The 24,943-nt window shown below is 36.5% G+C and overlaps 1 protein-coding gene and 1 non-coding gene across 2 annotated transcripts in view; one reads left to right on the top strand and one right to left on the bottom strand.

Annotated features, from left to right (window-relative positions):
* Nucleotides 1-24,943, top strand: part of THSD7A (thrombospondin type 1 domain containing 7A) — a 320,868-nt gene that overhangs the window by 170,078 nt on the left and 125,847 nt on the right. The window lies entirely within an intron of this gene.
* On the bottom strand, nucleotides 6,489-6,701 carry LOC125995109 (small nucleolar RNA U3). The gene has a single exon (XR_007490717.1). It is a non-coding gene; the product is annotated as a small nucleolar RNA U3 (small nucleolar RNA).

Raw genomic sequence — 24,943 nt, 5'->3', positions numbered from 1 at the left:
TTATTTCACTTACCATAATAGATTACATGTACATCCATGTATAAGAAAATTTTATGACTTCATCTCTCCTGACAGCTGCATAATATTCCATTGTGTATATGTACCACGGTTTCTTTAGCCATTCGTCTGTTGAAGGGCATCTTGGTTGTTTCCAGAGACTTGCTATGGTAAATAGTGCTGTGATTAATATAGGTGTAAGGAAGGAGTTTTTAGTATTGTATTTTTGTGTTCCTAGGTTATATTTCTAGGAGTGGTATAGCTAGTACTCTTCAGGCATGCAGGATTTGATCGCATGTACTCTAGCTCTGGTAGTTTCTCTTTAATGATGTTCTTGACCGTTGATTCTTCCTGGAGATTTTCTTCCTGGGTCTCTGGGACTTCAATGATTCTATTGAGCTTATCATAGACTTCTATTTTCATCTGTTCCCATTCTTTGAGTAATTTTTCCATTGTTTGATCATTTGCTTTAAAGCATTTTTCCAATCTCTTCTGCTGTATGGTGTTGTTATTCTTCTCATCTTACAGTGTACTAATTCTATTCTCAGCTGCTGTTAACCCGTGGGAAAGCTCATCCATGTTTTTCTTCAATTCATCTACTGAGTTTTTCAGACCTGTTATTTGACCTGAAATTTCAGTTTGAAGTTTTCTCATTTCTATCTTCATATTCTCTTGGTTCTTATTAGTGTTCTCTTCTATACTTTCTTTGAGTTCTTTGAACATTTTCCATATTTCGACTCTAAACTCCTTATCTGAGAGACTGAATAGTCAGTTGGCCATGTTCTGGTCTTCTGAGTTGCCGTCTTCATTCTCTATGCCTGGGGCTGGCCTGCGTTGTTTCCCTATTGTCACACTTGTATTATGGGTTTTTCTACGTGTACTCCTCCCTTTCTGGGCGTGTAAACTCACCTCCAGAGAAAGCTAGACATCCGCAGATGAGCCACACACAGGATGACATCAGGCCGAGAATGCAGCACAGCACAGAAGCTAGGCAGGTGGGGTGCTGGCATCTGAGTTCCAGTCGAATCAGGCTTTCTACTTCTCTCATTCATTCACATTTTTATATTAGTTGTCAGTGTAGTTATTTCTCTAACTGCACTCATCACTCTTTGTGGTGAGGTTCCTATCATGAGCTGGACCTTCCATCCCTCATCTCCATTGTTTCTGAGAATTATTACAAAAATGTCTTTTATATTCTTAAAACCCATAGTGATATTATTCTGTTTCTATCTTTTTTTCTCTGACTTATTTCACTCAGCATACTAGATTCCATGTGCATCCATGTATAGGAAAATTTCATGACTTCATCTCTCCTGACAGATGCATATTATTCCATTGTGTGTATATACCAAAATTTCTTTTGCCATTTAACTATGGAAGGGGATCTTGGTTGTTTCCAAAGTTTGGCTATTGTAAATAGTGCTACAATAAATATTGGTGTGAGGAAGGAATTTTTGACTTGTGTTTTTGTGTTCCTAGGGTATATCCCTAGGAATGTTATAGCTGGATCGTATGGGAGCTCAATTTCCAGTTTTTGGAGTAATCTCCATGTTGTTTTCCATAAAGTCTGGACTAAACAGCATTCCCACTGGCAGTGAATAAGAGTTCCTTTCTCTCCACATCCCCTCCAGCACCAATTGTTCTTGTTGTTTATAATATGTGCTAGTCTGTGTGGTGTGAGATTATAACTCATTGTTGTTTGAATTGCATCTCCCTGAAGATTATTGATGTGGAACATATTTATATAGTCTTTTGGCCCTTTGTATTTTTCCTTGACAAAGTGTCTGTTCATTTCTTCTTCCCATTTTTTGATGGGGTTAGATGTTTATTTCTTGTAAAGTTCTATCAGTGCCTTGTATATTTTGGATATTAGCCCCTTATCTAATGGGTATTGGGTGAATAATTTCTCCCATTCAGTGGCTCTTGTATCCTAGGCACTATTTCCATTGAGGTGCAGAAGCTTCTCAGTTTAATATAGTCCCATCTGTTTATCACTGCTTCCACTTGTTTGGAGAGTGCTGTTTCCTTCTTGAGAGGCCTTTAGTCTCAATGACATGGAGTGTTTTACCTACATGTTGTTCTGTATATCTTAGTTTTCAGGTCTGATATCAAGGTCTTTAATCCATTTGGATTTTACTTTTGTACATGGTGTAAGATGAGGGTCTGAGTTTACTTTTTTGCAAGTGGCTAACCAGTTATGCCAACACCACTTGTTGAACAGGCTTTCCTTGCGCCATTTAGGATTTCTTGCTCCTTTATCAAAAATGAAGTGATTGTATGTCTGGGAAATGTTCTTTGAGTATTCAAGCCTATTCCACTCATCTGAGGATCTGTCTTTATTCCAATACCATGCTGTTTTGATAACTATTGTTTTATAATACAGTTTAAATTGGGGAAAGTAATGTCTCCCATATTCCTTTCCCAAGGATTGCTTTAGCTATTTGTTGGCGTTTACTGTTCCAAATGAATTTCAGGAGCATTTGATCCACTTCTTTAAAAATTATCATGGGTATCTTGAGAGGGATCACATTAAATCTGTACAATACCCTGTGGAGTATTGCCATTTTAATGATATTATTCGAGCCAATCCATTTGCAGGGTAAGTGTCTCCATTTCCACATGTCCTCTTATTTCTTGAAGCAGGGTTTTATAGTTTTCTTTGTATAGGTCCTTCAGATCTTTAGTCAAGTTTACTCCAAGATATGTGAGTTTGTGTGAAACTAATGTAAATGGGTTGTTTTTTTAATGTCCATTTCTTCTCTATCATTATTGGTGTATACAAAGACCATTGATTTCTGTGTGTTAATTTTGTAGCCTGCCACCTTGCTATATGAATGTATTGTTTCTAGAAGCTTTTTGGTTGAGTCTTTAGGGTTTCTAAGTAGATTTATCATGTCATCTGAAAACAGTGAGAGCTTTATCTGAAAACAGTGAGAGATTTATCATGTCATCTGAAAACAGTGAGAGCTTCCTTTCCTATCTCGATGCCCTTGATATCTTTTTTTTTTTTTTTTTTTGCCTAATCGCTATAGCAAGTACTTCCAGTACTATGCTGAATAGGAGTGGTGAGAGAGGACAGCCTTTTCTTGTACCACAATTTAGAGGAAAGGCTTTAGTTTTACTTCATTTGCCATTGGTTAGTGGTAGATGGCCTTAACTATAATGAGAAATGTTCTTTTCATTCCCATCTTGCTGAGAGTTTTTTTTTTATCAAGAATGGGTGTTGTGCCTTATCAAATGCTTTCTCTGCATCTATTGATATGATCATGTGGTTTTATTTTTCTAGTTAATGTTATGTATATTGTGTATATCTGTTGACAGATATAAGGATGTTATACCATCTTGGCATTCCTGGGATAAAACCTACTTGATCATAGTGAATGACCTTCATGATGAGGAATTGGATCCTATTTGCCAGGATTTTGTTGAGGATCTTTGCATCTCTGTTTATCAGGGATATTGGTCTTTAATTTTCTTTTGTAGCAGCATCTCTGTCTGGTTTTGGTATTGAATTGATGTTGGCTTCATAAAAACTATTTGGAAGTGCTCCTGTTTTTTTCAATTTCATGAAAAAGCCTGACTAGGATTGAAAGGTTTGAAAGAATTCTTTACTGAATCCATCTGGTCCTGAGCTTTTGTTTTTGGGCAGACATTTGTTTACCATTTTAATTTCCTCAATGGTGATGGGGTTGTAGAAGTGTTTAGATGTGCTACATCCTCTTTATTCAAGGTTATAAGAATCCAAGAATTTATCCATTTCTTCCAGATTCTCATGTTTAGTGGCATAGTGTTTCTCAAAGTAATATCTGATTACACTTTGAACCTCTACAATATCTGTAGTGATATCCCCCTTTTCATTTCTAATACGGATATCAAGTTTCTCTCTGTCAGTTTTGCCAATGGCCTATCATTCTTGTTTATTTTTTCAAAGAACCAACTTCTGCTTTTGTTGACCTTTTGGATAGTTTTTTGTGTTTCCTCTTCATTGATTTCTGCTCTAAGCTTAGTTATTTCCTTCTATCTGCCTATTTTTAGTATTGTATGTTTATCATGTTCTAATTTTATTATTATAAATAATAAATAAATGGATTAATTTAATTAATTAAAATTTAATTAATAATAAATAATTTTATTACTTTGAGAAACTCTATGCCACTAAACGAACCACATCATTGGAGGTCTTTGGGAACTAGGGAAGTAATTCCACATGAGGAGGAGGCAGTGAAAGAATTGGAAGATGAGTGATTTGATCTAACTTGTATTGGTAAACCAACAGGAATTTTTTGAGCCTTAGTAGAGAATTCATTTTGGGAGTGCAAGAGAGGAAGCTGGTCCCTGGAAGACCATATAAAATTTATCAGAATACAAATGAACTAGATACAAAAGTAGCCTTATCAATCAAATAGAGTTCCTACCATTATAACTACATGCATTTCATTTGGTCAAGGACTGATTTATCAGAATAACTTTAAAGATAAAAATATCCAAACACTTGGGTTTTGTACTGGCCCTTTGTAAAGTTTAATTACCTAAGTGCTGAGACCTTTGCTTTTGTTTTGCTTCAGGAGTCAAGCTGCTCAATCACCTATTTTTGTTTATATTGTCCTCAAATTTTTGTTTAATATTTTTCCAAAGGTACTTTCAAGAATAGCTACTCCTTGTAAAGTATTCTTAGACTTTTTATCCCATTACACAAGATTCTTATCATTCCATGTCTGTACTCCAAGGAGAAAAATATCATAAGTCTAAGGTATATAATTCTCAAATTGTAATGTATACCATTGTAACACAATCATTGTACAAATGGCATTCAGTTAGCATATTCCTTTTTTATTTATTTCAATTTTTCACTTTCAATTACGAAAAATTTTCCATAGTATTGTTCACTAAATACCATATATACTCTAGTATAAGCCGTTGCCTTATTTTACCCTAAAAACTGGGAAAACTTAGTGACTCGAGTATAAGCCATGGTGGAAAATGCAGCAGCCACTGCTAAATTTCAAAAATAAAAATATATACCCAAAATAATTACAATAATTGAGAATCAGTACATAAATAAATACATGATTACATTTACAATATATAATTGATATACTGTATACCATTAACATAGCACATTAACCTATAGTGTTCAATGACAACTTTAATGTAGTGAATAAACCATTTCAGATTATAAAACATGGTAAATAAATGGTTAAAAATCCTGAATCCTTATACTCCAAAACCCCTGATTATAAGGATTCAGGATTTATAAACATTTATTTACATGACTTTACTGCTTTAAATAGGTTTTTCACTTAATTCAATGTGCCATTGAATATGTGACTTAAATAGTTCAGTGGCATACAGTTCATTTCAATTGACTACCTCTTTAGCTCAGCCACAATTTGTGGACTGAGCTGAAGCACTGCCCCACTAGCAGATGGCAGAAGGTGACTGGAGACTATATACATTTGATTCAGTGCGCTTGCACGGAATCAAATAACCTGTATGACCTGAGTATAAGCCGAATTCTGTTTTTTTGGCACAAATTTTGTGCCAAAAAACTCAGCTTATACTCGAGTGTATAGGTACTTAAATATCATTGTTTCCTGTTTCTCACTCTAATGGAAAAATAATTTTACCCTGTATTTATATAAGCCTCTTAGAGAGACTTTTAGTGTCTAATTATTTGCCTTAAATATGTGTTTAAATGACTGCATTTTAATTCATAAGTGACACCATTTTTCAAGTTCAAATATTTTGCCTTTATTCTTGCTTTGTGTTTCACCCTACTTTACCTTATGAAAGTCTTCTAGTCTTTTTAATTAGAAAGAAAGCTACTTTAAATAATGTTAGTTCTTTGAACATGTTTGAGCTGAGTACCTAAATTTGAGTTGAAATAGGAAAAGGAACTTAGACTCAAATATCAAATGATACAAATGGATATTTGAAATTAATGATCCTTTATTTAGAAACTTAGAGATAAGAATTAGGAAAGCAGATGAAGTAAACTACATGATTATATTTACTTCCATTTATCAAAGGTTTAATCCTCTGATAGATAGGATGCTACTTTCCTTTAAAGCATAATTGAATTTTATAAATACAAGTCTTCCTAATCCATATTATTCTTATCAAACCCACTTCACTTTCTATAGAACAAATTAAAACCATAATGAGCACAATCAAATGTGATCCTTAGGAGTTGTGAAACAAATGTTCATCTCTAAAGTCAGACATATTCAATGAAATAATATTTTTCCATAATACCTATCCTTAAAAGAAATTTTAGCATAAATTATTAAATAGTAAACACTTTGCTGTTCTATTAAACTATAAAAATGTATTTATCAAAAGTATGACCAATATTCTTCATGTTAACTTCAAAAATTATGCTGGGTTAAGAATTAATTACTTTCTCAGAAACCACTTTATTTCAAATATCTCTTGATTAGATAGAATGAGATAAATAATCACCATAATATATTTTTTTAATTTTTATTTCTACCACTCAGACTGCATTCTCTCCCTCTACCCTTTTCAGAGGAAAGGGAGAACGATCATGAATGGCAAAAGGCAGCTACAGAAACAGTACCTAGAGCTGGCTTCACGCTCAGGAGAGGACACTCTGGCTCCTCCTCGTGGCTTCGGGTGCTCTACACGATCAGAGAAACTTCTCTAGTTTCTACTATAGAAATGATTCCTGAAAGTATAGTCTTACCATATCATATTTTTTATGAACTCTTTGTTACTTTACAATATTATAGAACTTCAGCATTCTAAACACTTTACATTTCTACATGTGTAGAATTATCTTTACTTCAACAACCAAATTTCCAGTGCCATCCCTCCACCCAAAAATCATTTTCTCTCCACCATTTCCCACCATGTTTTCACTGAATCTAGAGATTAGTTTTGCTGATTTTTTGGTTATTTTAGTAATTAATATTTCACATGATTGAAATAAGACAGAAATTGTCTGTTAATTCGTTTCTCATTTCACTTGGCATAGTCACTTAGGGTTACATCATTTCACCACAAAGGACACGATTTAATCTTTTTAATGTCAGAACAGTATTCTCTGAATATACATATATATCTGAATATTTATATATATCAGATTCTTTGTCCAGTCATCTGTTAATGAACATTTAATTTGACACTGTTTACATATTGTGCATTATAAATAATTCTGTTGTGCATATAGTGGTGTATGCACTAGACTAGACCATGTTCTGTTGAAAGGTTAAAGGAGTCAATCTACCAGATTATTTTCACATAGAGAGGCAGCACAGGTACCACTGTGTTAGGCATAGGAATGAACTTTCAGGCTGTGTATTTCACTGTGTAGAATTAATCTATAGAGTAGAATAGTGATGTCTACCTTATTGTATTGTTAAATAATTATGTTCGTTAAAACCTACAGAACACTTAGTGCCTAGCTCATAACAACAGTCAAACTTGTTGGTAATTATTTGTTTTAGGTTATGATTTTATATCTGCATCCTTAAATCTGAAAATCAAGATCATGTATAAACATAGAATTTCTTTATATTGTCTAATAACTATAGAATTTATCACTTGAACAAAAATAAGATTTAGAGTCGCTGACAAGACTCACTTGTTTGGTTTTCTATTTTTATTCTTTGCACTCTCTTCTTAGTAACTTAACTTGTCTAAAAATCTTAACTCCTCAAATCCCCGATTGTTTTCATTATGTGCATTTCATCTCATCTCTTATCCCCTCCAGCTTTGTAAGTCCATTCAGACCCAAGCAAAATTACTTATTATTCCTACTCTCAGGGTGAAAACTTCAAAAGTCTTACACATTACTTATGAAACTCATTCTACCTGCGTCTTCTTCCCTTGTTTGATCAAATAGTCAGCCTCAAGTCTTTCTTTTGGATTGATACATGAACCAAGTACTTTTTAATATTTCTCTAGTTCAATCATAGTTCTGAATTTTAAATGAGATCTACAGAACATTCTCTTTGCTTACAATTTTGAAAGATAAAACTCTACAGTTTTTATAAGTATCTAAAGTGATTTTATTTTAACATTATTCATATTAATTAACAACTGATATAGATTTGAGCATAAAGTATGTTAATTTTTCTAATGTTTTAGGACGGTCATGATATCCTCGGTTTATATTCTTCTTTTTTTATTTTTATCCCCCTCCGATTTATATTCTGATTTTAGCTAATGAATGCACATATATAGCTTGCTTATTTGTTTGTAAAAATTTTTATTCAGATATTTTATTTCATACAGGCCTGGGAATTTCTCTGCAATAATGGCCTTGATTGTTGATACTTCATGAGGGTTTTCTTCCTGTGTTTCTGGAACTCCAATGAGTCTTCTATTATTTCTGTTGAGTTTATCAAAAACTTCTATTTTCTTTTTTTATACTTTTTTATTTATTTTTATTAATATCTTTATTTAAACATCCTGATTACAAATATGATTGTAGTTGTGTTTCAGTCATGTAAAGAACACACCCCTTCACCAGTGCAACATTCCCATCACCAAGGTCCCAAATCTCCCTCCTCCCCACCCCACCCCCACATGTACTCTAGACAGGCTTTCCACTTACCTCATTCATTCACATTGTTATGATAGTTCTCAGTGTAGTTATTTCTCTAACTGCACTCACCACTCTTTATGGTGAGCTTCATGTCGTGAGCTGGACCTTCCAGTCCTCCTCTCTTTGTCTCTGAGGATTATTGCAAAAATGACTTTAATTGTTCTTAAAAACCCATAGATGAGTGAGACTATTCTGAGTCTATCTTCCTCTGACTTATTTCACTCAGCATAATAGATTCCATGTACATCCATGTATATGAAAATTTCATGACTTAATCTCTCCTGACAGCTGCATCATATTCCATTGTGTATACGTACCACAATTTCTTTAGCCATACATTTGTTGAAGGGCATCTCGGTTGTTTTCAGAGTTTGGCTATTGTAAATAACATGGCACTGAATATAGGTGTGAGGAAGGGATTTTTGTATTGTAGTTTTGTGTTCTTAGGGTATATCCCTAGGAGTGGTATAGCTGGATCGTATGGGATCTCAATTTCCAGTTTTTGGAGGAATCTCCATATCACTTTCCATAAAGGTTGGACTATACAGCATTCCCACCAGCAGTGAATCAGAGTTCCTTTCTATCCACATTCCCACCAGCATTGCTTCATTTGTTCACATTCTTTGAGGACTTTTCCCATTGTCTGATTGTTTGTTTTGAGGCTCTTTTCCAATCTCTTCTGTTGTATGGAGTTGTTATGCATCTCATCTTCCAGCTCACTGATTCTGTTTTCAACTGCTTTCATTCTGTTGGATAGGCTTTATGTGAGGTTTTTCATTTTGCCTACCAAATGTTTCAGCCCTATTATTTTAGTTTGAAATTTTCTCATTTCTAATTTCAAATCCTCTTGATTTTTATTTGTGGCTTGTTTAGTTGGTTCCATTATTTCTTTGAGTTCTATTGATATCCTCCATATTTTTTCTCTAAACTCCTTATCTGAGAGGCTAAATAGTTGGGTTTTTTGTTTTTTTTTTTCATGTCATCAGGGCTACCAGCTTTGTTCTCTTATGATGGTGGAGCACTTCATTGTTTCCCTATTGTTGTGGTTATAATATGTTGTTTTTCCATGTTACATCCTGACATTTATTGACTAGGAGGAACATGCAGCCTTGGCACAGAGCAGAATGGCAATGCTCCATTGGCTTTTTTTCTTGTATTCTGTCCCTCACTTGGAAGCCGCTGACGTGGTTTCCAAGTCCCAAAGCCTCAGGTGCACCACTGCAGCCTCTGTTGTCTCCAGGAAGCAGATTCTGCAGCTCTGGCTCTCCACCGTAGATTCTATTCCTCTCCTGGATGCAGCTATTGTGTCTTCAGGGTCCCAAAGCTGTAGGATCTGCTTCTATGGCCTCTCCTATCTTCAAGTTACAGGTTTTGCAGCTCTGATCTCTGCCTTGGATTCTGTACCTCACCTGGGCACTGCTGACATACCTACTGGGTCCCAAAACCATAGGTTCCACCGCTGTAACCTCTGTTGTCTCTGAGAAGCCTGAATCTAAAGTTATCCTCAATAATTCAGTGATATGACTAAACAAGCAGAAACAAAGGTAAGCAAATGGAACTACATCAAACTAAGAAGCTGCAGCAGAGAAAATAAAATGATAACCAGAATAAAACTATGCCCCCCCCAAACTGACAGAGAATATTTTCCCGCTCTCATCTGACAAAGATTTACTACTTAAGATATATAAAGCACTGGTAGAATTTTACAAGAAGCAAAAAACCAACTCCCATTAAACAATGAGAGAAGATCTGAACAGAAACTTCCTCAAATAAGACATACAGATGACCAACAGATACGTGAAAAATGCCATCTATCACTTATTGGGAAAATGCAGATCAAACAACAGTGAAGTATCACTTCACATCAGTAATATTGACACATTTCAGAATAAAAACATACTAGGAGCTAGAATGAAAATACAAGCGGTGTCATGCTTGCCTTTTACACTAACTTATATATTTAATACCTATGACTATCTTTGGTATGCATATGAGCTCCAAACTGTCTATGAGTGATCCCTGAACTCAGAGCCCAGAAGAAACTGTGAGCACTGGCAAGTGTGAGACAAGACAACGATGACAACAAAAATAGATAAAAAGAAATTTAAAAGAGAAAAGAAAAGAAAGAGAAACACAAATAATGTCATAAATGTAGGGGTAAGGGACATTCATTTGCTGTTGGTGAGAATGTTGTTTGGTACCTCCTTTTTAAGAATTGTTTTTTGTTGTTTGTTTTATAGGAAAAGGAAAATATTATACCATTTTTTAGGAATGATGGATTACAGACTTGTAGGTGCCAGATTAATCAATAAATTTATTGGGGTACTAATTCACCTGAGGAACATTTCCAGTGTAGCTTCTCTTATATATTGCTTACTATGACTTCCATCTCTTAACCTGTAGGAAAAGATAAGAACAACATTCTTAGTATTTTTAATCATTCCTAACCAACAGCTTTCAAGTTTCTAATATTAACTTCAACTGTTAATTTTGAAAGATTGTGAAAGTCAGTCATAACTAGTGTCCGATCAATTCCACAAGGCAGTCATCAAACTACACCTAAATTTCTCTCAATCTTTATAACTAAGAGTGCCCCATAAAATAAAGAAAATAATGACACACCCCAAGTTATGATGCAGGCAGTACTAGAATGGGAATGTGTGCTCAGCTTTCTTTAGCAAAATTGGTGTGAGAGGATTTTTTCCCAAAATGTCACCCCTTCCTGCATAAATTAGGTATTTTAAAATGTCTTATTTTTGGTAATCTTCTCAAATGTTATTTTAGGCCCTTTTTTTCCTTCTGAAGTTGCTCCTCATCTGATGGGTACCAAACATCTCTGGGCTGTCCTGTCACTAGTTAGAATTTCATCAAGCTCAATTCCTGTTTTTTTTTTTTAAGGATGATATGGAATCTTTGCATTTTATTAGTTTTTAAATACATTTAAAAAGTTGGTCTAATACTTATTGAATATATTTGACAATTCTTATACATTATTTTAAATTCTTCCATATGACTCAGCAATTCCATTTTTTATTAATTACTTTATTTAAACACCATGGCTATAAGATTGTTCATAATACATTTGCTGTTTTTTCCACAGTTAAAGTCATACTATATACAATACCCTTTACCAGTGCACATATCCCACCACTGATGTCTCCAATTTCCCTCCCATCCTCCTAATGCCTTCTCCCCTGCCTGTCTCTAAGATATACATTTTTTCTTTTCTCTCCTCTCCTCCACTCCCCTACTCTCTCCTCTCCTTTTCTCCCTCTTCTTCCTCCCTCTCCCCCCATCCAGAATGTCTGGACTAACTTTAACTAAATTGAATCATCTAGAGGAAATAAACATAGTTTTAGAATCTCACAGCCTTTCAAGACTTAATGGAACAAATAGCAAAAAACACCAACAGACATATTCAAGAATGGAAATTGAAATGAAATAAAAGCAAATTCCTGGTTTTTTTTTTTTTTTTTCAGGAAGAATCTAACCTTCTTTACTACTTTCCTCTTTATCTACCTCTGTCAGCAGAAAGCACCTGGGAGTTTTAGGACAGATGAAATTCTACTATGGTCACCTGACAAATGTTTTATTGCAGTAGCACTACACAGTCATATCAAACTGAACCCAAAATCGAAGCACTACACAGTCATATCAAACTGAACCCAAAATCCACTTGGCATGGGGATTAATTGCTACCACCCAGTTTTTCAGGAAACAATGGAACTCAAGCTAGAGTGAGAAATTTTTCTTTGCATAAAAAAGTGAAACCAGTCCTAGCCTCTACCATAACAAAGAAGAATTTCAGGAAAGAAAAGAATATTGAAGTACTAAGTATTTTGGGGAAACATGGTGAGAGAGAAAGGGAATTTTAAATCCATGGGACACTATAGGAGTAGAGAAAGCCACATAAACATCCTCAACAGATAAGCAGGCAAAGTCCCAAGATAAAGTGTTCCATAAAGTAAACAAAAGATTACCCACCTCAGAGATGTCAGTGACCTCCAAAGGGGAGAAATGTGTCTTTGTTCCTATGAACTTAATTTATAAACAGTTTTTCTAAACTTCCCGCAAAATCTGCTCTTATGATCTAGTTCAGAATCTGAGCTTGGAGATGTTGATTAACATTCTTTTGATAGTCTTAGTATGGCCTTTGTCCCAGCTTTAGAATCTTATATCCCAGATAATGCTCTAAGACTGGAAGTCTGCTTCTTTAAGGTATTCTAGCTTCTCACGGACTGTTTTATCTGTGTGTTGTTCTGTATGCCTTATGGTTTTAGATCTGATTTCAGTGTCTTTAATCCATTTGGATTTGACCTTTGTGTATGGTGTTAGAGGTCTGAGTTTGCTTTTTTGCATGTGGCTGACCAGTTATGCCAACACCACTTGTTGAAGAGACTTTGCTTGCTCCATTTTGTATTTCTTGTCCCTTTATCAAAGATTAACTGATTGTATGTCTGGGGAACATTCTCTGAATACCCAAGTTTATTCCATTGATCTGAGGGTCTGTCTTTATTCCAATACCATGCTGTTTTAATGACCGTTGCTTTGTAATTATTACGAAGATACAAATCAAAACAACAATGAAGTCGCATCTCATGCCACAGTGACTGCCACACATCACAAAGAACAAGAACAATCAGTGCTGGCGGGGATGTAGAAAGAAAGGGACACTCATCCAGTGTTGGTGAGAATGCCATCTAGTCCAGCCTTTATGAAAAACAATATGAAGATTCCTCAAAAACTGGAAATTTATGAGGCCAAAGTGATAGTGCAGCAGTAGGGTGTTTGCCTTTTGCGCTACTGATCCAGGAAAGACCTTGGTTCAATACCCAGTGTCCATATAGTCCCCCAAATCAGGAGCAATTCCTGAGCACATAGTCAGGAATAACCACTGAGCATCACTGGGTGTGGCACAAACACCAAAAAAAAAATCTGGAAATTGAGTTCCCATATTATCCAGCTATATCACCCTAGAGATATGCCATAGGAACACAAAAACATAATGCAAATATGCCTTCTGCACAGCATATTCATTGCAGCACTAATTACAATAGCCAGAAAAAGGAAACAACACGGATGCCCAACAACAGATGAATGGCTAAAGAAACTGTGGTACCTCCTAGGAATATACCCTAGGAACACAAAAATACAATACAAAAATCCCTTCCTTACACCTAGATTCATTTCAGCACTATTTATCATAGCAAGACTCTGGAAACAGCCAAGATACCCTTCAACAGATGAATGGCTAAAGAAACTGTGGTACATATACACAATGGAATTTTATGCAGCTGTCAGGAGAGATGAAGTCATGAAATTTTCCTATGGATGTACATGGAATCTATTATGCTGAGTGAAATATGTCAGAGAGAGAGAGAGAAAGATGCAGAATGGTCTCACTCATCTATGGGCTTTAAGAAAAATGAAAGACATTCTTGCAATAATAACTTTCAGACACAAAAGAGAAAAGAGCTGGAAGTTAAAGTTCACCTCATGAAACTCACCACAAACAGGGATGAGTTTAATTAGAAAAATAACTACGTTTTGTACTGTCCTAATAATGAGAATGTACGAGAGAAATAGAAAGCCTGTCTAGAGTACAAGCAGGGGTTGGGTGGGGAGGAGGGAGATTTGGGATATTGGTGATGGGAATGTTGCACTGGTGATGGGTGGTGTTCTTTACATGACAGAAACCCAAACACAATCATGTATGTAATGAAGTTGTTTAAATAAAAAAAACTGTGGTACATATATACAATGGAATATTATGCAGCCATCAGGAGAGATGAAGTCATGAAATTTTCCTATACGTGATGGAGTTGGAAACTATTATGCTGAGTGAAATAAGTCAGATGAAGAAAGATAGACACAGAATAGTCTCACTCATCTATGGGTTTTAAGAAAAATAAAAGACAGCATTATAATACCCAGAGACAATAGAGATGAAGGCTGGAGGGACCAGCATCGATATGAAGCTTACCACAGAGAGTGATGAGTGCAGCTAGAGAAATAACTACACTGACAATTATATAAATGACAATGGTAGTGAGTGGGAGAAATAGAATGCCTGTCTCGAATACAGGCAGGGGGTGGTCAAGAAGGGAAATGTGAGGCATTGGTGGTGGGAAAATTATACTGGTGAAGGGAGGTGTTCTTTTTATGACTGAAATCCAACTACAAATATGTTTGTAATCATGGTGCTTAAAAATATCATTTGAAAAAAATAAATTGAAGTGAAAAAATTATAAAATAATCAAATCATAAATTTAAGAGTTACTAGAGTTTGCATAAATCTAACAAGAGAGATTGAAATCCCAAATTTGCTATCTAGCAACTGTGCATAAAATAATTGTGAACTCTATTCTAATAAGACTCCACATGGTTCTACAATTGGCCCAGAAACCAGTGAACCGCCTGTGGAGGATCAACACTTTAGGAACTACAGGCAGTTATAAGAATCTGAAAGACCACCAAAAGTTCAAAGTTCAAACCTCTAGCAAAGGACAAAAAGAAGAGAAAACCCCAAGCAGGGCCAGTTTGGGAAAAACCCTATAAAACCAACCTTGCAAATGCAAGCCACATATCTTCATTTAGTTTGGACTGCTCCTCAATTTTGGATATGTCATTTCTTCCCTTTATTTTTTGGGTTCTATCTTGTCTCTTCTGTCAGGAAAAAGCAATGTTTTCTTTTAAACACTAAGGCTTTCACCATCTCTCTCCCATCTCATTTTTCCTATATAAAATGATTTTACTTGACTATTCATCTTCTTTTTTTTTTTTCCCATGAGAGTAGATGTTGAATCTGGGAAACAAGGTTTGCAGAGATCAGGACTGAGTTTCTTTTTTTCCACAGAGAGAAATCAATGGCTCCTACCTGTAGTCATGGATCTCCAAAAACCTAGATGCTGGGGCCACATCCTCCTCGCCATGGACCTGTGATGCAGCTTGTCTTTGCCTTTCATTTCTCTCTGCTTTAATTTTTTTCCTGTCTACCCCTCTCAACTTCTTTATATTGGGGAGATGTGAATTTGTAATTCTTTTAAAAGACAACTGCTTATTGTTTTACTTAATTATTTAAGTGCCAGAAACTTGCTCCCAGTGAAAGGGTCTGAAGCAGAGTTGCCATAAAGATTAACAAGACAGACAGACACTAGAGAGAAAGCAGGATTAGTGTAGGGGTTGATTGCCTCGTGGATAGTGAGCCTGAACTGTCCTCTCCATTGGATATATATTGTTCAGCAATAACCAGTCATAGAAAGAAGGATAAATAATAAACAGGTTCCCATTAAGTACTAACTAAACCTAAGGTGGGGGTTGTTACAATTTCAAAAGAGACTGTGAGAAATGAAAATATTTTAGGTATCTATTTTTTGTTATTGTTTTGGTCACACCCAGTGGCACTCACGGGTTACTCCTGACTCTGAACTCAGAAACTGCTCATGGCAGGCTCTGGGACCATATGGGATGCTGAGAATCAAACTGGGTTCATCCTGAGTTGGTCACATAGTAGGCAAACACCGTACCACTGTGCTATTGCTCCGGCCTCTAGGTATAATTTCTGACGGTTGTCTTTCTCCAAGAAAGGGAAACAGATGAGACTGTATCCAGGGCTCCCACCACCAGGACGTTCCCTGAGTGGCTTTGGTGTTCCAATAGCTATCTGTACCTTCTCTCAGATTCCCTAAATTCAAAAATGTTTGAGGTTTGACACTACTGATTTTTCTACTATGTAGCTTCCTACTGCATTTAAGCTAAACAAATCGAACAATAAACAGGTTTTTATATTTTTTGAAATCATAATAATGGTAAGAATTATCTAGGAAATCATATTAAACATGCATTGACTAACATTAAAATGCAATCCATTTACTTTTATGTATTAACATTATATTTTTAGCTTTAAGACTATGAAAATGTGGATGCTGTGAGAAACTTGATAAGCCTAGGTTTATTATTTATCTTACATTTCTAATGTATAAAGATTATATATCACAATGAATAATTAAAATGTTAGTATATACTTCTACCAGAAAAAAAGTTTTGTCCTTTAGACTTAATCTGTTGCTTTCTATATAAGTTTTAGAATTTTTATTGCAATTACTTTAAGCAGATGTTCGCATTTTATTGATGATAAGGAACACATTAGAATGAAAGGAGTTATTTTAGAAAAGTTTTACAATGGTATGAAGATAAACCAAAGAAGGAGAAATTTGGGGATTACCCTAAGCAAAATACATTTTAAGTTAATATACATGATAAATATTAAAAAATTATAATTTTTTCGTAGGGAAATTTTCAGTAAAATGGAGGACACAAAATTACAAATTTACATCTAGTTTTGAATTCACAAAACAAATAAACCTGTATTTTAAGGAGCAGAGTGTACAATAGGTAGGGCACTTGTCTTGCACACAGCCAACCTGGGCTCATTCCTAAGCACTTTATATTGTCTCCTGGCCCACCAGAGTGATCCTTGAGCTCAGTGCCAGGATTAAGCCTTGAATAATGCCAGATATGACTTAAAAAACCCAAAGCAAAATAAAAACAAAACTCACATTTTATTTTTATTTCCCATATTCTTGAGAATATCACAAAGTAGTTTAAGATAGATATGCTTGAAATGTTTTAAGATCTAATGTTGTAATTGCAGAGTGGTTCATTCTTCGATCATAATGCTGTGTATTTTATGTAAATTATACTTTCTTTCAGGCTTGGTTAAAATGACTAGATCTTCTTAAATTAAAAAAAGAGTTATGCTAGCTCCCTGTGTGTGACACCAGACGGGGAAAATCCGCAAAAGTACACCGGCCCAGTGGGGCTCAGCTGTGAAAGACTGTGAGCGTGACCTGTCTATGTCTGTCTACTGTCCTCTTGCGTGAAACTCTTGCGAGTGGGGCAAAAAGAGCCTCCAGAAACCTCGCTCGCCCAGACGCCATTTTCAGGGAGGGACTTCAGAGCATAAAAACCGGCTAACCTTTGCAAAAGCTGGCTCCCTGTGTGTGACACCAGGCGGGGAAAATCCGCAAAAGTACACCGGCCCAGTGGGGCTCAGCTGTGAAAGACTGTGAGTGTGACCTGTCTATGTCTGTCTACTGTCCTCTTGCGTGAAACTCTTGCGAGTGGGGCAAAAAGAGCCTCCAGAAACCTCGCTCGCCCAGACGCCATTTTCAGGGAGGGACTTCAGAGCATAAAACCCGGCTAACCTTTGCAAAAGCTGGCTCCCTGTGTGTGACACCAGGCGGGGAAAATCCGCAAAAGTACACCGGCCCAGTGGGGCTCAGCTGTGAAAGACTGTGAGTGTGACCTGTCTATGTCTGTCTACTGTCCTCTTGCGTGAAACTCTTGCGAGTGGGGCAAAAAGAGGCTCAGAGGAGCACGGCCGCTCCGCTTCGCTACGCGGCCGTGCACTCTTTCTAAGGAAAGAACTCCATTGCAACAAGAAGGAAAAATCACACTAAGAACGGCGCTATATCACAGAAGCAAACATTTCTCTCTGGACTGTCTTCTCTGTTGCATGCTCGGGCCTAAGATTTGACCCAGTGTGAGGCTTCATCCACGGAGGACTCCCCTCCCTTAGAGGCAAGTCAGCCCATCCAGAAAGGGAGGAGCCAGAGGAGTGTGCTGCCTACATCATATAGACAATGAATACCACCACAACACGTAGAAAAACCCACAATACAAGTGTGACAATGGGGAAACAACGTAGGCCAGCATCAGACATAGAGAATGAAGATGACAATTCTGAGGACCAGATAATGACTGAACAACTAATCAACCTCTCAGATAAGGACTTTAGACTAGCAATATGGAAGGTGCTCAACAGACTCCAAGAAACCATGGATCGAGTTGAACAGAACACTAATAAGAACCAAGAAAATATGAAGGCAGAAATGACAAAACTCCAAACTGAAATAACATGTCAACTAACAGGACTGAAAAAGTCAGTAAACGAAGTGAATGACAAAATGGATAAGCTCTGGGACAGGGTATCAGAAGCTGAGAATAGACTTGGTGCTGTGGAAGATGAGATACATAACAATTCCATACAGCAGGAGAGATTGGACAAAAAACTTAAAGCAAATGAGCAGACAATGGAAAAATTAGTCAAAGAATGGGAACAGACGAAAATAGAAGTCAATGATAAGATCAACAGAAACAACTTAAGAATCATTGGAGTCCCAGAGACCCAGGAAGAAAATTTCCAGGAAGAATCAATGGTCAAGAACATCATTAAAGAGAAACTTCCAGAGCTAAAGAATATATGTGATCAAATCCTGCATGCCCGAAGAGTACCAACCAAAAGAGACCCCAGAAAAACCACCCCAAGACACATCCTAGTCACAATGACAAATCCCACAGATAGAGACAGAATTCTGAAAACAGCAAGATCAAAAGGGGAAATCATGTTCAAGCAAGCTTCCCTGAGATTTACAGCAGACCTGTCACCAGAAACGCTCAATGCCAGAAAGCAGTGGTGGGATATTGTGACAAGACTGAATGAAATGAATGCTTCACCCAGAATACTATACCCAGCAAAACTCACTTTCCGGTTTGATGGAAGAATACATGGTTTCACAGACAAAAAACAGCTCAGAAACTTCACAGACACAAAACCAGTCTTAAGAGAAAAACTGAAAGACCTAATCTAAGACAAGACTACCCAAAAGACACACCAAATTTTGAAATAAAGATGGCGTTAAATCCCAGGACAATTCTTTCTCTCAACGTCAATGGACTAAATGCACCAGTTAAGAGACACAGAGTGGCTAAATGGATCAAAAAACTCAATCCAACCTTCTGCTGCCTACAAGAAACGCACCTGAATAGTCAGAACAAACATAGACTCAAAATAAAAGGCTGGAGAAAAGTTATCCAAGCAAACAACACCCATAAAAAAGCTGGAGTGGCCATACTAATATCAGATAATGCAAACTTTATACTCAGGAAGGTTGTAAGGGACAAAGACGGACATTTTATATTAATCAAGGGGTACGTAGAGCAGGAAGAATTCACTCTCCTAAACATATATGCACCGAATGAGGGGCCAGCAAAATATTTAATACAACTATTGACAAATCTGAAAAATAATATCAACAACAACACAATAATTGTGGGGGACCTTAACACGGCTTTGTCAACACTGGACAGGTGAACCAAACTGAAACCCAACAAGAATATACTAGACCTGAGGAGAGAAATGGAAGAAAGAGGCCTAGTGGATATATATAGGACACTCCATCCCCAGAAACCTGGATACACATTCTTCTCCAATGTACATGGGACATTCTCCAGGATAGACTACATGCTGGCACATAAAACATACCTCCATAAGATCAAGAGGATAGAAATTTTGCAGGCTACCTTCGCTGACCACAAGGCTCTGAAATTATTTGTGAACTCCAAAGGGACTCAGAAGAAACACTTTAACACCTGGAAGTTAAACAGCCTCATGCTCAATAACCAGTGGGTCCGAGATGAAATCAAGGAGGAAATAAAAAGGTTCCTGGAAACAAATGACAATAAAGACACAAACTATCAGAACTTATGGGACACAGCAAAAGCAGTACTGAGAGGAAAATTTATAGCTTTGCAAGCACACATCAGGAAGGAAGAAGGAGCTTACCTGAGTAGCTTAATGACACAGCTAATAGAACTAGAAAATGCTCAACAAAAGGACCCAAGAATAGGAAGACAGAAGGAAATAACAAAGCTGAGAGCAGAAATCAACGAAGTGGAAACTTAAAAAACAATCCGAAAGATCAACGAAAGCAGAAGTTGGTTCTTTGAAAAAATAAACAAGATTGATAGACCACTGGCAAACCTAACAAAGAAAGAGAGAGAGAGAAACTTGATAACTCGTATCAGGAATGAAAAAGGAGAGATCACTACTGATATGACAGAGATTCAAAGGGTAATCAGAAACTACTTTGAAAAACTCTACGCCACTAAAAATGAGAACCTGGAAGAAATGGATAAATTCTTGGACTCATAATCTTCCACGGTTGAAGGAAGAGGATGTAGCATATCTAAACACCCCCATCACCATTGATGAAATTAAAACAGTAATCAAATGTCTGCCGAAAAACAAAAGCCCAGGTCCAGATGGATTCACTAATGAATTCTATCAAACTTTCCAAGAGGAACTACTGCCAATCTTGGGAAGACTCTTTCATGAAATTGAACAAACAGAAACACTTCCAAATAGCTTTTATGAAGCCAACATCACCTTGATACCTAAACCAGACAGAGACGCTACCAAAAAAGAAAATTACAGACCAATATCACTGATGAATGCAGATGCAAAGATCCTCAACAAAATCCTGGCAAATAGGATTCAATGCCTCGTTAAGAAGATCATCCACTACGATCAAGTAGGTTTCATCCCAGGAATGCAAGGCTGGTTTAACATCCGTAAATCTATCAACATAATACACAACATCAATAACAAGAAAAATAAAAACCACATGATCATATCAATAGATGCAGAGAAAGCATTTGATAAGGTCCAACACCCATTCTTGATCAAAACTCTCAGCAAGATGGGAATGGAGGGAACCTTTCTCAATATAGTGAAGGCCATCTACCACAAGCCAGTGGCAAATATTATCCTCAATGGAGAAAAACTGAAAGCCTTCCCTCTAAATTCTGGCACAAGACAAGGCTGTCCTCTCTCACCACTCCTATTCAACATAGCACTGGAAGTACTTGCTATAGCGATTAGGCAAGAAAAGGATATCAAGGGAATCCAGATAGGAAAGGAAGAAGTCAAGCTCTCACTGTTTGCAGATGACATGATACTCTACTTAGAAAACCCTAAAGACTCTATCAAAAAGCTTCTAGAAACAATAGACTCATATAGCAAGGTGGCAGGCTACAAAATTAACATACAAAAATCAATGGCCTTTCTATATACCAATAGTAATAAGGATGAAATGGACATTAAGAAAACAACCCCATTCACAATAGTACCACACAAACTCAAATATCTTGGAATCAACTTGACTAAATATGTGAAGGACCTATACAAAGAAAACTATAAAACTCTGCTCCAAGAAATAAGAGAGGACACACGGAAATGGAAACACATACCCTGCTCATGGATTGGCAGGATGAACATCATCAAAATGGCAATACTCCCCAAGGCATTATACAGATTTAATGCCATCCCTCTAAAGATACCCATGACATTCTTCAAAGAAGTGGATCAGACACTTTTGAAATTCATTTGGAACAATAAACACCCTCGAATAGCTAAAGCAATCATTGGGAAAAAGAATATGGGAGGAATTACTTTTCCCAACTTTAAACTGTACTACAAAGCAACAGTTATCAAAACAGCATGGTATTGGAATAAGGATAGGTCCTCAGATCAGTGGAATAGGCTTGAATACTCAGTAAATGTTCCCCAGAGATACAACCATCTAATTTTTGATAAAGGAGCAGGAAATCCTAAATGGAGCAGGGAAAGCCTCTTCAACAAGTGGTGTTGGCACAATTGGATAGCCACTTGCAAAAAATTAAACTTAGACCCCCAGCTAACATCATGTACAAAGGTAAAATCCAAATGGATTAAAGACCTCGATATCAGCCCCAAAACCATAAGATATATAGAACAGCACATAGGCAAAACACTACAGGACATTACAGGCATCTTCAAGGAGGAAACTGCACTCTCCAAGCAAGTGAAAGCAGAGATTAACAGATGGGAATATATTAAGCTGAGAAGCTTCTGCACCTCAAAGGAAATAGTGCCCAGGATACAAGAGCCACCCACTGAGTGGGAGAAACTATTCACCCAATACCCATCAGATAAGGGGCTAATCTCCAAAATATACAAGGCACTGACAGAACTTTACAAGAAAAAAACATCTAACCCCATCAAAAAATGGGGAGAAGAAATGAACAGACACTTTGACAAAGAAGAAATACAAATGGCCAAAAGACACATGAAAAAATGTTCCACATCACTAATCATCAGGGAGATGCAAATCAAAACAACGATGAGATACCACCTCACACCCCAGAGAATGGCACACATCACAAAGAATGAGAATAAACAGTGTTGGCGGGGATGTGGAGAGAAAGGAACTCTTATCCACTGCTGGTGGGAATGCTGTCTAGTTCAACCTTTATGGAAAGCGATATGGAGATTCCTCCAAAAACTGGAAATCGAGCTCCCATATGATCCAGCTATACCACTCCTAGGAATATACCCTAGGAACACAAAAATACAATACAAAAACCCCTTCCTTACACCTATATTCATTGCAGCTCTATTTACCATAGCAAGACTCTGGAAACAACCAAGATGCCCTTCAACAGACGAATGGCTAAAGAAACTGTGGTACATATACACAATGGAATATTATGCAGCTGTCAGGAGAGATGAAGTCATGAAATTTTCCTATACATGGATGTACATGGAATCTATTATGCTGAGTGAAATAAGTCAGAGAGAGAGAGAAAAACGCAGAATGGTCTCACTCATCTATGGGTTTTAAGAAAAATGAAAGACACCCTTGTAATAATAATTTTCAGACACAAAAGAGAAAAGAGCTGGAAGTTCCAGCTCACCTCAGGAAGCTCACCACAAAGAGTGATGAGTTTAGTTAGAGAAATAACTACATTTTGAACTGTCCTAATATTGAGAATGTATGAGGGAAATGTTGAGCCTGTTTAGGGTACAGGCGGGGGTTGGGTGGGGAGGAGGGAGATTTGGGACTTGGGTGATGGGAATGTTGCACTGGTGATGGGTGGTGTTCCTTTTATGACTGAAACCCAAACACAATCATGTATGTAATCAAGGTGTTTAAATAAAAAAAAATTAAAAAAAAAAAAAAAAGAAACATTATAAGATGTGGAAAAAAAAAAAAAGAGTTATGCAGGGCCAGAGCAGTAGGGTATTTGCCTTGCACGTGCTGACCTAGGACAGACCACATTTCGAAAACCCAGTATTTCATATTGTCCCCCAAGTCAGCAGTTATTTCCGAGTGCATAGCCAGGAGTAACCCCTGAGCTTCACCAGGTGTGGCCCAAAAACCAAAAAAAAAAAAAATTTATGCAAAGCAGTTGTTTGAAATTTTTTGAAATTTTAGGTCAGTCATTTTATGCAAAGAATATATAGAATATTTGGTACACAGAGAACATGTTATGTATTTCTAAATACTTAATAATATCATATTTAGAGTGCTGTCCTCAGAGAGACTAAAGAAAGAAATGCAGGTTGCATATTGGTTTGTGCCTGTATGAGTTGCAGAACATTACTTACTGTAATGAAAATTGGATGTGTCTGTCTAGATTAATGGATGCACATTCAGATAATCAGTATCTCAAATGGTTCTATAATGGGGCATATGGTATCTGAAAATGTCCTAATAGGAGGGCAGTGAATATGGAAATAATGGATTTCTAAGTGCTAAGCATAAAGTTTTTTTTCTCATTATATAAAGTGGATAAATTGTGGCTGGAATGGTGGCGCAAGCTTTAGGGCTTTTGCCTTGCATTCACTAACCTAGGATGGACTACAGTTCGATCCCCCTGTGTCCCATATGATCCCCCAAGCCTGGAGTGATTTCTGAGTGCATAGCCAAAAATAAACCCTGAGCATCACCATTTGTGGCCCCAAAGCCCTCCCAAAAATGTGAATAAATTAAACTAATATGTGAAAATATAGCATGTTTACTTTATTACTTTTTTCTCTAAATAGTCATACAAAAAATCCATGTAAATAAGAAAAACAGAGTTTTTATGTGAGAAAATTTGAAATTGTGTTTTACAGCTTATATAAAAAAAAATCTCCCAAAGTACTTGGAAATGACAAGCTACTGAGCTGTCTATGATAACCACTGAACCTATATAACCATTATCCATCTGTTCATCCATCCATATATTCATCTATAAACCTCCTAATGTTTATAGTTAATATACCAGAACATTGGAGATCTAGCCTAAATAAAAAACATTTTCTAATATGACATCCTTAGAAAATGTTACTGGTATTTAGCTGAATTGATTTCAACATCTAATCAAAAAGCAAAATTAAAATGCTAGTGATTCTATATTTTTTACATATTCTCAATTACCATAACAAAGTTTTGTAATAATTTGGGCATTGGAATGACCGTGGATAGGATATATTTCTTGCAAGTAGCCAACCCAGGTTGGATCTTCAGTGCCACATTTGGTCACCTGAACATTGCCTAGACTGATACCTGAACACACCCATAAGTAAGCCCTGAGTACCACTGGGTGTGGCCACTAAACAAAACAAAAGAAAAAACAAATAATATATGTAATGGCTTAATTGTGAAACCACTTATTTTCACCACTTAATGTTGAGATTATTATAAGAGTCAGTAGGTGATTTAATTT

The sequence above is a fragment of the Suncus etruscus genome, chromosome 1, assembly GCF_024139225.1.
Source record: "Suncus etruscus isolate mSunEtr1 chromosome 1, mSunEtr1.pri.cur, whole genome shotgun sequence".
NCBI classification, from domain to species: Eukaryota; Metazoa; Chordata; class Mammalia; order Eulipotyphla; family Soricidae; genus Suncus; species Suncus etruscus.
The sequence above is the reverse complement of the archived record's forward strand: the minus strand, read 5'-3'. Positions and strand labels throughout refer to the sequence as shown.